Here is a 12,294-nt window from a genome sequence, read left to right as displayed (position 1 = left end):
ACATTTTCGTTGTTGGCATTTGTCTGGAAGAGTGTTCCACTGGGGGTCAAACCGTTGAAGTGTTACAGTGCCTATTGTAGCTGTAGAAACCAATATGGGAGAGACAATTTAGTATATTACCTGACATTTTCAGAAGGCAAAATCAAAATTCTTTGGGTTTCTGAAAGCAGCTTATGTACTTCTTCATCAAACATAGACTTACGAAGCTAGATGTTGTCCAATCAGAAAAACAATGGCAGATTTGAATTCCACACGCCCCAAAATGTTTTTTTAAGATGCCTCACTGAAGAAATTTGCAAAAATTAAGTTTCAGCCCCTAAAATGACATGCCTTGCTGCCCATTCTCACAGCCCCAGGAAGCAGTATAGTTCCGAATGCTATTTGCTGGGAAGCAGCTTCTGCTTGTGGGCTTCTTGTAGACATTGGATGTCCACAGTGAGAACAGGAGGCTGGACCAGATGGGACATGGGCCTGATCCAGCAGAGCTTTTCTTATGTCCTTAATCTTTGCCTGCTGATGATCCCAAGTTCAGTGCCTAGTTATCCTCTCTTAAAAGGACCCAAGACTTGCAACCCTAACCACATTGGCCTGGGAGTAAGCCCCCTTGAATTGATAGGATTTACTTCTAAGCAGACATGGTTAGGGACGGGGGTGGCGCTGTGGGTTAAACCACAGAGCCTAGGACTTGCTGATCAGAAGGTCGGCGGTTCAAATCCCCATGACGGGGTGAGCTCCCGTTGCTCGGTCCCTGCTCCTGCCAACCTAGCAGTTCAAAAGCACGTCAAATTTCAAGTAGATAAATAGGTACCACTCCGGCGGGAAGGTAAACGGCGTTTCCGTGTGCTGCTCTGGTTCGCCAGAAGCAGCTTAGTCATGCTGGCCACATGACCCGGAAGCTGTACGTCAGCTCCCTCGGCCAGTCAAGCGAGATGAGTGCCGCAACCCCAGAGTCAGCCATGACTGGACCTAATGGTCAGGGGTCCCTTTACCTTTACCTTTAGACATGGTTAGGAACGTGTTGTTCAGTAGTAAGTCATGGCAAAGATCTCCTGACTGAGATAAGACAACTCATCTAATTGTTAAGTTCCTTCAATACTGTTACTTTCCTTTTCCATTTGTGGTTCCATAAAGAATGGGGTTTTAGCAGGTGACATTTCTTAAACACTTGCAGCCGTGAGTAATATGTCAAGGTGCAAATGCTAAAATTCTCACCTTGATGCAGTTATTGAAGATATAGAGCCCTACGTCTAAAAGGATATTTGTCCATTCTGCATTGAAGGTCCCAGCCATGCTGAGAGATAGGTCGGCTTTTATAATGGGCCTACTAAAGATTCCAGTGACTTCAGTTGCCAATCAGCTGATTACAAATCAGCCTTGTGAGGAATGACAATAAAGCCATTGCAGGAAGGAATATATTTATGAGCAAGATTGGAATGGCGAAAGCAGTAGGGAGTGAGGCATGCGTGTTGAGGTTGCTGGTTTGAAGTGTGTGTATTTTGGAAGCAGGAACTGCTGTTTCAACTGAGCTGATCTTGTCATAATAATATTAATAAAAACATAGTGGTCAAGGCTTTTTCTTTTGTTTTTAAAACTGGCATTCCAAATGGAAATTTCCATGCAGAAATATGTTTGTTGTGAAAGGGATTATTTACATGCCCTAAAAGAGGAAGAGAAAGAGTTATATACTAGTTTTATGATGTGAAAATCCCTATCAATATTAGTATCATAATTTAAATACCTCTGATGTGCCTCCATCTCCCCCCCCCCGGAAAAAATAATTCACATTTCCTTTTTTTTAATTGAATTGACTTCTTTTATGTTAATACAAGTGGTTGTTTTAGTCAGCTAGCCTTCATCTGCCCCAGCTGCAACAAAACATGTCTCTCCCTTATCAGTCTTTACAGCCACAGCAGATGCTGTAATCTTCCAACAGTTTGTTTGTTTTTTTATAAAATATTTATTAAGGTTTTACAAAAAGCAGAAATTTACAGAATAAAAAGAAAACAAGAGAAAAAAGAAAAATACAAAAAATACAGAAATACATAGGAAAAAAAAGAAAATACAAAATACAAAAGAGAAAAAGAAAAAACAAAAACAAAAAAATAAGTGGAAAAAGTTAAAAACAAATCCATTTTTTTCATATCTTTAAACTCGTTTGCTTGTTTCCTTGACCTCCTCACACCTCCCTTTTTTGTATTCCCGTTCACATATTCAGTTCAGCAAATCCTTACCCTCTTTCATTTATCTTAACTCTATATCTTAACATATTATGACTATATATTTTCATCCATTATCAATCCATTTTTACATATTCTTATTGGCCTTGTTGCTAATGCCACTTAATTTCAATCCAGCATCATTTTAACATTCATTAATTTTACAATATTTCTGCAAATAGTCTTTAAATTTCTTCCAATCTTCTTCCACCGACTCTTCTCCCTGGTCTCGGATTCTGCCAGTCATTTCCGCCAGTTCCATATAGTCCATCACCTTCATCTGCCACTCTTCCAGGGTGGGTAAATCTTGTGTCTTCCAATACTTTGCAATAAGCATTCTTGCTGCTGTTGTAGCATACATAAAGAAAGTTCTATCCTTCTTTGACACCAATTGGCCGACTATGCCCAGGAGAAAGGCCTCTGGTTTCTTCAGGAAGGTATATTTAAATACCTTTTTCATTTCATTATAGATCATCTCCCAGAAAGCCTTGATCTTTGGGCACGTCCACCAAAGGTGAAAGAATGTACCTTCGTTTTCTTTACATTTCCAACATTTATTATCGGGCAAATGATAGATTTTTGCAAGCTTGACTGGTGTCATGTACCACCTGTATATCATTTTCATAATATTCTCTCTTAGGGCATTACATGCCGTAAATTTTATACCTGTGGTCCACAACTGTTCCCAGTCAGCCAACATAATGTTATGTCCCACATCTTGTGCCCATTTAATCATAGCAGATTTAACCATTTCATCCTGGGTGTTCCATTTCAGTAGCAAGTTATACATTCTTGAAAGTATCTTAGTTTTGGGGTCTAACAGTTCTGTTTCCAATTTTGATTTTTCTACCTGGAAGCCAATTTTTTTGTCCAAATTATAAGCCTCCCTTATTTGATAATAGTGAAGCCAGTCTCGCACTTTATCTTTTAATTTCTCAAAACTCTGCAATTTCAATTTGTCTCCTTCTTGCTCCAAAATTTTCCAATATTTCGGCCATTTGGCCTCCATATTGAGCTTTTTCTGAGCCTTTGCTTCCATCGGTGACAACCACCTTGGGGTTTTATTTTCAAGTAAGTCTTTATATCTTAACCAGACATTAAACAATGCTTTCCTGACAATATGGTTTTTAAATGCTTTGTGTGCTTTAACCTTGTCATACCACAAATATGCATGCCACCCAAAAACATTGTTAAAACCTTCCAAATCCAAAATGTCTGTGTTCTCAAGAAGCAGCCATTCTTTCAACCAGCAGAATGCTGCTGATTCATAATAAAGTTTAAGGTCTGGCAGGGCAAATCCACCTCTTTCCTTTGCATCAGTTAATATTTTAAATTTTATTCTGGGCTTCTTGCCCTGCCAGACAAATCTAGAAATGTCTCTCTGCCACTTCTTGAAACAATCCATTTTGTCCAAAATTTGCAATGATTGAAACAAAAATAACATTCTTGGCAATACATTCATCTTTATAACATGTCTCTCCCTTATCAGTCTTTACAGCCACAGCAGATGCTGTAATCTTCCAACAGTTTGACTCCACCCTCAAAGGTGTACTCCTCCATTGTCTCCCAAGACAGATGGATGCCAACCAGCTGGAAGAGTAAACAAGGACTGGAGTTGGGGTTGCTTTGCATCTCCCCTCCACCAAATGTCTGACCCTCCTTCTGTGCCTTTAACAGCAGCTTTATCTGAAAAAAATGAGCAGGCAAAGCTTTTCATGGCCAGGAGACGAGAATGACCAACCAACTTCTGAAGATCTGAACCATTTCGAAAGAATGGCCAAGACTGGCCTGGATAGCAAAATGCTACCTGAGCACAGCTGAAGACTCTTATTTATAAAAGTATTTCTGATTCATAAAGCTTTATTTTTTGGATGAACAATAAGAGCACCTTTAAGAGCTACATGACAGGCAGATTTTTAATAGGTTCAGTTGTTCTGCACAGAGAAAGATACATATGTTGATTTTTTTCCTTGTTATGGGCTGAATAAGAGCCAAACATACAACATTCCTGATTTCTGTCCACCCTTGTAGCCACCCTTTGAGTCATTTCTGATTTGCCAACATCCTTCTTAGAGTCTGGTGAATACAGTTCACAGGATATGGTCTTGCACCTGGGCTGACCAAATTAGCCCTTTGTCTCCCAGGTTCCGTCAAAATCTCAGTAATTCACTGGGCACACCTGCTAGATCACAGCCTCACCCTGTGCACATCCAGTATAATAAGCAATTATGCTTAGGAGGATGCTCTCCAATTTTGGGTCCTCTCCCCACCCAGAATTGCTTTTACTTCTGATTGCTTTATACTTGAATCTATTAGCTATTCTGCCTGTCCAGTATCTCCAATTCTCTTTATTGGCAATTATCTATGAAGGAGGTAGCTTGTTTTCTGTCTAATACAGCTCCCCTGTCTTCCAGGCATGATGTAGGGTTTATTTCATCAGTGTCTGGAAAGATGTTCTATGATGTGTTGAGGACACTGTGAGATTGAAAGGTGAGATCAGGTTATTTTGTTTTTCTCATTTCCCCCCTCACAAACACATAAGCAAAGGCAGAAGGGGAGACTCGGCTGATAATTATCCTCTTCTCTCTCATCTTTCAGCGCTTTGATCTCTTTTTTCAAGTTGATTATGAAGAATGGGATGGAAACGCTGCCTTCTGCCCTTTGCCCAACGTCCCTGCAGTGAGGGATTCTCTTGCTTGTTAGACTCTTAAAAGGAATCGTCTCATCTCCCTTCATGTCGACAGTTTTCTCCCTATTCAGTGAGAGGGGAAGCAGTGCTGCCTGGGAGTTGCAGGAACCCACTTTGTGAGACTTGATGATACCAGGAGGTTGCTGAAAGCCGCAACTTCTTTGGCACTCTAATTGCATTTTAGAGTTTGCGACCGGCTTTTTAAGGAGAAGGATCTTTGCTCAGTGGTAGAGCATCTGTCTTGCAAATAGGAGGTCCCAGATTCAGTCCCCAGCATCTACAAATAGGATGGGGAGAATCTCATCTGAAATCTTAGGCAGACACTGTCACACAGTGTGGGCAATACAGAGCTAGTTGGATAGTCCTACCTGGGCAGTTATCTTTCCACAAGGGTAGACACTGATGCTGAAATCCAGCATCGCCTGAGCTCTGCAAGTGCAGCTTTCTCCCGATTGAAGTGCAGAGTGTTTGAGGACCGGGACATTCACAGGTAAACCAAAATGCTTGTTTACAAAACTATTGTACTACCAACCTTACTGTATGCTTGGGAAATGTGGGCCACTTATAAAGGCCATCTCCTACTCCTCGGAAGATTCCATCAATGGTGTCTCTGAAATTTTTTACACATCACTTGGGAAGACAGGAGAACTAATGCTTGTGTACTGGAAGAAGCAAATATCACCAGTGTCAAAGCAATGATTCTTCAACATCAACTTCGTTGGACTGGTCATGTTGTGCAGATGCCTGATTATCATCTTCCAAAGCTACTACTCTATTCCAAACTTAAGAATGGAAAGTGTAATGCTGGTGGTCAACAAAAGAGGTTCAAAGACTCTGTCAAGGCAAATCTAAAGAAATGTAGCATAAACACTGACAACTGGGAAACACTGGCCTGTGAGTGTTTCAATTGGAGAACAGCTTTTACCAAAGGTGTCATGAGTTTTGAAGACACTTGAACTCAGGGCGAAAGGAAGAAATGCACTAAGAGGAAGGCACGCTTGGCAAACCCTCACCGTGATCAGCTCCCACCCGGAAACCTATGTCCCCACTGTGGAAGGATGTGTGGATCCAGAACTGGCCTCCACAGTCACTTACGGACTCATTGTTAAAACTGTGTTTATGGAAGACAATCTTATTCAGCTACTAGTGATTGCCAAAGAAGAAGAAGATGGATAGTCTGACTGCATTTAAGGCAGCTCCTTATGTTCCTAAAATATCCCTTCAAAACTTTGAACCCTCGTCTAAAACAACCTAGCAACCCAAGTTTCATTTCCACGACCTCACAGCTACATTCTCCCCATGTCATTGGTGCCAGTGGCCCTGAATCCTCTTTAGCACTATACACTAGGCTATTTAGGAGACATCTACAACCTTGCATGGGGCAGGCAATTCACCCTATTCCTTGCCTGCCCATCACACATTCAGATGCCTCAATTCCTAATGGTCAAATCGCCCACGACTAGGATCCTTCCACTTGCCTCTTGATTCCACACTGACAAAGGAACAGCAACTTCAACTTTAGCTGAGGGCATCATGCTGGTTTATGGGTTCCTGGCTGATCTCCAACAGAGGAGAATGCCCACGGCTTCAGGGGCAATGGCTGGTGGGAGGTTGGTGCTGCAATTGCCTCCCTCTGCCTGATTCTGGACTCAGGCATGATGCCCTCCCTGTCTCTGGTAACATGTGAGAAATGGGAGAGGCAGCTCAGGATAAAGCAGCACCTTATGTCAAGCCAGACTATTGGTCAATATTCTAGACAAAGCATTTTCTAATTCAACTGGTAAGAGCATCCCAAGATATCAGAAATAAAGTGGTACCTCGCAAGACGAATGCTTCGTAAGACGAAAAACTCGCTAGACGAAAGAGTTTTTCGTTTTTTGAGTTGCTTCGCAAGACGAATTTCCCTATGGGCTTGCTTCGCAAGACGAAAACGTCTTGCAAGTTTGTTTCCTTTTTCGTAAAACCGTCAATACCCAGGGTGCATTGCTTGAAGAGGTGCAGTTGCGACTTGACTTCGAGGAGCAACTCATAGCATGCGGTGTGGTAGCCTTTTTTGAGGTTTTTGAAGACTTTGGTGATTTTTGAAGCTTTTCCAAAACTTCTTTTGCAGCCATTTGGTAAGTTAAACTTTTAAAACTTTTTTGGGGGTTTTTGGATTTTGGGTTGGGGTGTTTGGAATTCAAGGACTTGGTTCTGGGTTTAAATTTCTGTGTGGTGGGTGGCTGGGTGCTTTTGAATTTGTTGGATGTGAAGCACTGTTGTTGTTTTTTTGGGTTTGCGAAGGTAGGAGCTGTGCTGCCATGGGACCCAAGAAGACTGCTGTGGAATGCGTGTAACAGACCTCGCCAGGAAGTACGGGAAGAATCCATCGACCATCGGGACCATCCTGAAGATGAGGGAGAAGATCCTTGCGACTGATGCAGCCAAGGGAGTCACCAGGATCGTGAAGAACCACCCAGCTGTTCTGGAGGAGGTGGAGAAGTTGCTGCTCATCTGGTTAGAAGAGAAGCAGCGTGCAGGGGACACAGTGACTGAGGCCGTCATTTGTGAGAAGGCCAAGGCCTTGCACGCAGACCTCGTCCGGGAACAGCCAGGAACCTCAGGCGAGCCAGAAGTCTTCAAGGCAAGCAGAGGCTGGTTTGACCGGTTCAAGACAAGATCTGGAATCCACAGCGTGGTCAGGCATGGAGAGGCTGCCAGTTCTGATGTTCCTGCGGCTGAAGACTTTGCAGCGGAGTTCCTGGAGGTTGTGAAGACGGAGGGCTACGTTCCACAGCAGGTCTTCAACTGCGACGAGACCGGGCTGTTTTGGAAGAGGATGCCCAAAAGGACTTTCATCACACAGGAGGAGGCCAAGTTGCCTGGCCACAAGCCCATGAAGGACCGTCTGACCCTGCTCTTCTGTGCCAACGCAAGCGGGGATCTGAAGATCAAGCCCCTGCTGGTGTACCACTCGGAGAACCCACGGGCCTTCAAGAAACACAAGGTCGACAAGGAGCAGCTGAGTGTCATGTGGCGATCCAACAGTAAGGCTTGGGTCACACGTGTGCTGTTTGTGGACTGGGTCAATCTTGCTTTTGGCCCTGCTGTCAAACAGTACCTGCTGGACAACGACCTGCCACTGAAGGCTTTGCTTCTGATGGACAATGCTCCTGCTCATCCTAAAGGCCTTGAGGAGGACTTGTTGGAGGAGTTCAGCTTCATCAGCATCATGTTCCTGCCGCCTAACACCGCGCCACTGTTCCAGCCGATGGATCAGCAGCTCATCGCCAATTTCAAAAAACTCTACACCAAGGAGCTTTTCAGGCGATGCTTCGAGGTGACTGATTGCACCAACATCACCCTGCGGGAATTCTGGAAGGACCACTTCGACATCGTCACCTGCTTGAAGATGATCACCACGGCCTGGAATGGGATTAGCCAGAGAAATTTGAATTGCGCTTGGCGCAGCCTGTGGCCGGACTGTGTGGCACCAAGTGACTCTGATGCACCAGAGTCAACAGTGGTGCAGGACATTGTTTCCTTGGGGAGGACCATGGGCCTGGAGGTCACAGAGGAGGATGTCAGCGAGCTGGTGGAGGAGCACAACCACGAGCTGACTACCCAGGAGCTGGTCGAACTGCAGGCAGAGGCTGCGCAGGAGCAGGCCTCGCTGGAAGAGGAGGAAGCAACTGAGGAACGGCTGTCCTCCAAAGAACTGAGGGACATTTGCCTGAAGTGGAAGGATGTGCAGGCTTTTGCACAGTGGCACCACACTGACAAGGACCTGGCACATGACCTTGTGAACACTTTTGATATGAGGGTCATGTCGCCTTTCAGGGAGGTGCTGAAAAGGCGGATGAAGCAGCAGACCATGGACAGGTTCTTCAGCAAGAAGCAAAGAGTGGAAGAGGAACCTTCTTCAAGTTGTCCCCCAGAGTCTTAGAAAATGTACTGTACACTTTGTTGATTTTTAAATGTTTTTCTGTCATGTTTAGAAACTTAATTTATTGTTCCTTCAATTTTTGAAATGCTCTTTACAGTATGTGTGACTTTAAAGAGCACTTAATAAACTCTTTTTGTACCAAATTTGGCTTTGTTTGGACTTTTTTTGACCATAGGAACGCATTAATTGAATTTCAATGCATTCCTATGGGATTTCGTGCTTCGCAAGACGAAAAATTCACTAGACGAAAAAACTCGCGGAACGAATTAATTTTGTCTTGCGAGGCACCACTGTACATGTTTCTGAACTCTGCTTCCTGATATTTATTTTTATGTATTTATTTGCTTTTCTTACATTCATACCACACCTTTCTTTCATCATTCACACGTGTAGCTTCCAAGTGGTCTCCCATCCAGGGATTGACCAGTCGTGGTCCTGCTTAGCTTTGGCAAAGTGGTGGCCTCATGTGCCTTCAGACCATAACCTAGAATCTTTAGTTGGAGATGCAAGAGATTGAACCTGGAATATTATGCATGCAGAGCACATGCTCCACCAATCAACTGTGCCCTTAATACAAGATTCCAGAGTTTGGGGGTGGGGGAACTTTGGCTATAGTCAAGTTTGTGCATCTCAGGAGGAAAACATAGCTGCTGTCCCTGCCCTCGGAACTAGAGGCTAGGTTTTGTCCATGGGTCCTGCATTCGTTTTCCTCCACACCCTTTGCACGCTCCCAAGCCTCTTGCAAGGCACTTTCCCCAGCGCAAGCATCGTAGTGCCAATGGCTGCTATATTGCCGTGGGGCAGAAAAAGGATTGACGCAGAGCTTCGTCAACTCAAGAAGGTGAAGCATCCACCCCCCTCGAGCTTGCACCTGGAACAGTCCTATATTCTGCTGCCGCTGCTCGGAAGGGCATAAGTTAATCAATAGACAAAACCCAAATACCCATTTACCAAAGAAATTCTAACCCGGATATTATGTTCAACAGTTCATCCAACCCTTTACCGCAGGAAGCCTGTTTGTAGGTCACCTCTATCAGCGGTTTATGTGTAACTTTGCTTTCAGATGACTCCCCCTCGCCCCTTAAGCCTCTGTTTCTTTCAAAAGCGACCTCCCTTTGTTCTCTGTAATCTCATTGGCCTTCTGGCACAGGAGCCTTAATTCTAAACTTTTCCATTCCTTACTTCATGCTGGGTGTGATGCAAAACCATTCTCAAAGAAAGGAATGTTTTAAATAGCTAGTGTCTTCATAGGGTACTCATGTTGGGAGCAATCATCTTCATATCTGTTTTGTGGCAGTAAAGACCATCTGTGATACGCTTTGCAACCCATGAATTTTTGATGCTCCAGTACATCTAGGAAGGATGTTCAGCATTTCAAGGCAGGGATAAATATCTCAAGAAGAGGAACCAACAGCTAATGTCACACAGTGGCTAAGAGACTGAGCTATGAATCTGAAAGCCTTTGGTTTGAATCTTAACTCTGCCAGAAACTGACTACGTGATCTTGATCAAATCATCCTCTCTCAGTCTCCCATCTCTCATATGGGGAATAAGGATACTGACTTATCTGCTTATCTACATACAGCTTAGGTCCAAGCTATTTGGAAGACCATATTCCCTCATACGAACCTGCCTGGATTCTGAGATCTTCAGAAGAGGTCCTTCTCTCAGTTCCACCTCCCTCACAGGCACACTTGGTGGGGACATGGGAAAGGGCCTTCTCGGTGGCTGCTCCCAGACTTTGGAACTCTCTCCCTTGAGAAGCTAGACAGGCTCCCTCCTTGCTATCTTTCTGCTGGCAGGTGAAGACCTTCTTGTTCCAACAGATGTTTGGGAAATGACAGTTTTTAAGAAAGGGGCTTATGCTGTGCTGTTTTTGTTACGATTGCTTGTATATTTTAAATAGATCATAGACAGATGACAGATAGAGTTTTAATTCTATTAATGTTTAATTGTTTTTCACTGATTCCACCCCCCAGTGCATTTAGTTGTTATTTTATCTGTACTCTACTTTGAGCCTGTCAGGGAAAAAGGCAGGGTATAAATAAAGATATAATAATAATAATATGATATTGACATCTGTCTGTCTCGGGAGACAATGGAGGGGTGTGCCTTTGGGGGTGAAGTCAAGCTGTTGGAAGGTTACAGCGCCTGCTGTGGCTGTAGAGACTGATGCAGGAGAGACATGTTTTATTGCAGCTGGGGCAGATGAAGGCGGTCTTGTTGTGTTACAGCCAATGCACCATGGCGTTTCTTCTCTCTGTGCTCCTCCCATCTGTCATTCCTCCTCTGGTCACTGCTATGGATTCAATAATAATAATGATAATACAGTAATAATAATAATAATAGGATTCCTTTGAGCACTCGAAAGCACTATACAAGTGCTAAGAAAGCTAAAGTATTATCCTGATTTGAGGCAACTTTGAAATGTATATTTCTACTTCTGAGCTTTTGAATGGTGAGAGGGCTAAATACTGAGTAGGCAAAGGGCTGTAGCTTAGTGGTAGAACAAATGCTTTGCTTGCAAAAAGGTTCCAAGTTCAGTCCCTGGCCAGTGGTGGACTTAGGGCTCTCAGATTCCAGTGGTGCCCTATGCAATGCTAAAATTCAGCAACCCCACCTCTTGTGCTCCATTCTAAAGCATTGTTTTGGCACCCTCTGCTGTGTGGCGCCCAGTGAGAACGCACCAGTTGTGCCACCCTAAAACTGCCTCTGCCCTGGCATTGTCAGGCTGGGCTAGGGGAGACTCCTGCCTGCCTGAAACAAAAAAAGAAAATAAATACTATGTTACTTATCTACTTATTTTGTTATTACTTTGTTATTACTTCCTTCCACCTCTTACTTGGGTCCATGGAAGTCTATGGTATATGCCTTTCCAATTGTATCTAATATTCTATTTGCCATCTTTTCTACTGTTTCTACTACTAGTTGTCTTTACAAGAGTCATGCCTGCCTGAAACTTCGGACTGGATGAGGGCAAATGTTGTCCCTATTTTCAAAAAGGGGAAAAGAGAGGACCCAAATAATTACCACCCAGTCGGTCTGACATCAATACCAGGGAAGATTCTGGAGCAGATCATTAAGCAAACAGTCTGTGAGCACCTAGAAAGGAATGCTGTGATCACCAATAGTCAGCATGGATTTCTGAAAAATAAGTCATGTCAGACTAACCTGATCTCGTTTTTTGACAGAATTACAAGCCTGGTAGATGAAGGGAACGCAGTGGATGTAGCCTACCTTGATTTCAGCAAGGCATTTGACAAGGTGCCCCATGATATTCTTGTAAAGAAGCTGGTAAAATGCGGTCTTGACTATGCTACCACTCAGTGGATTTGTAACTGGCTGACTGACCGAACCCAAAGGGTGCTCATCAATGGTTCCTCTTCATCCTGGAGAAGAGTGACTAGTGGGGTGCCACAGGGTTCTGTCTTGGGCCTGGTCTTATTCAACATCTTTATCAACGA

This window comes from Podarcis filfolensis, assembly GCF_964270895.1.
Source record: "Podarcis filfolensis genome assembly, chromosome: 6".
Taxonomy (NCBI): Eukaryota; Metazoa; Chordata; class Lepidosauria; order Squamata; family Lacertidae; genus Podarcis; species Podarcis filfolensis.
The sequence above is the reverse complement of the archived record's forward strand: the minus strand, read 5'-3'. Positions refer to the sequence as shown.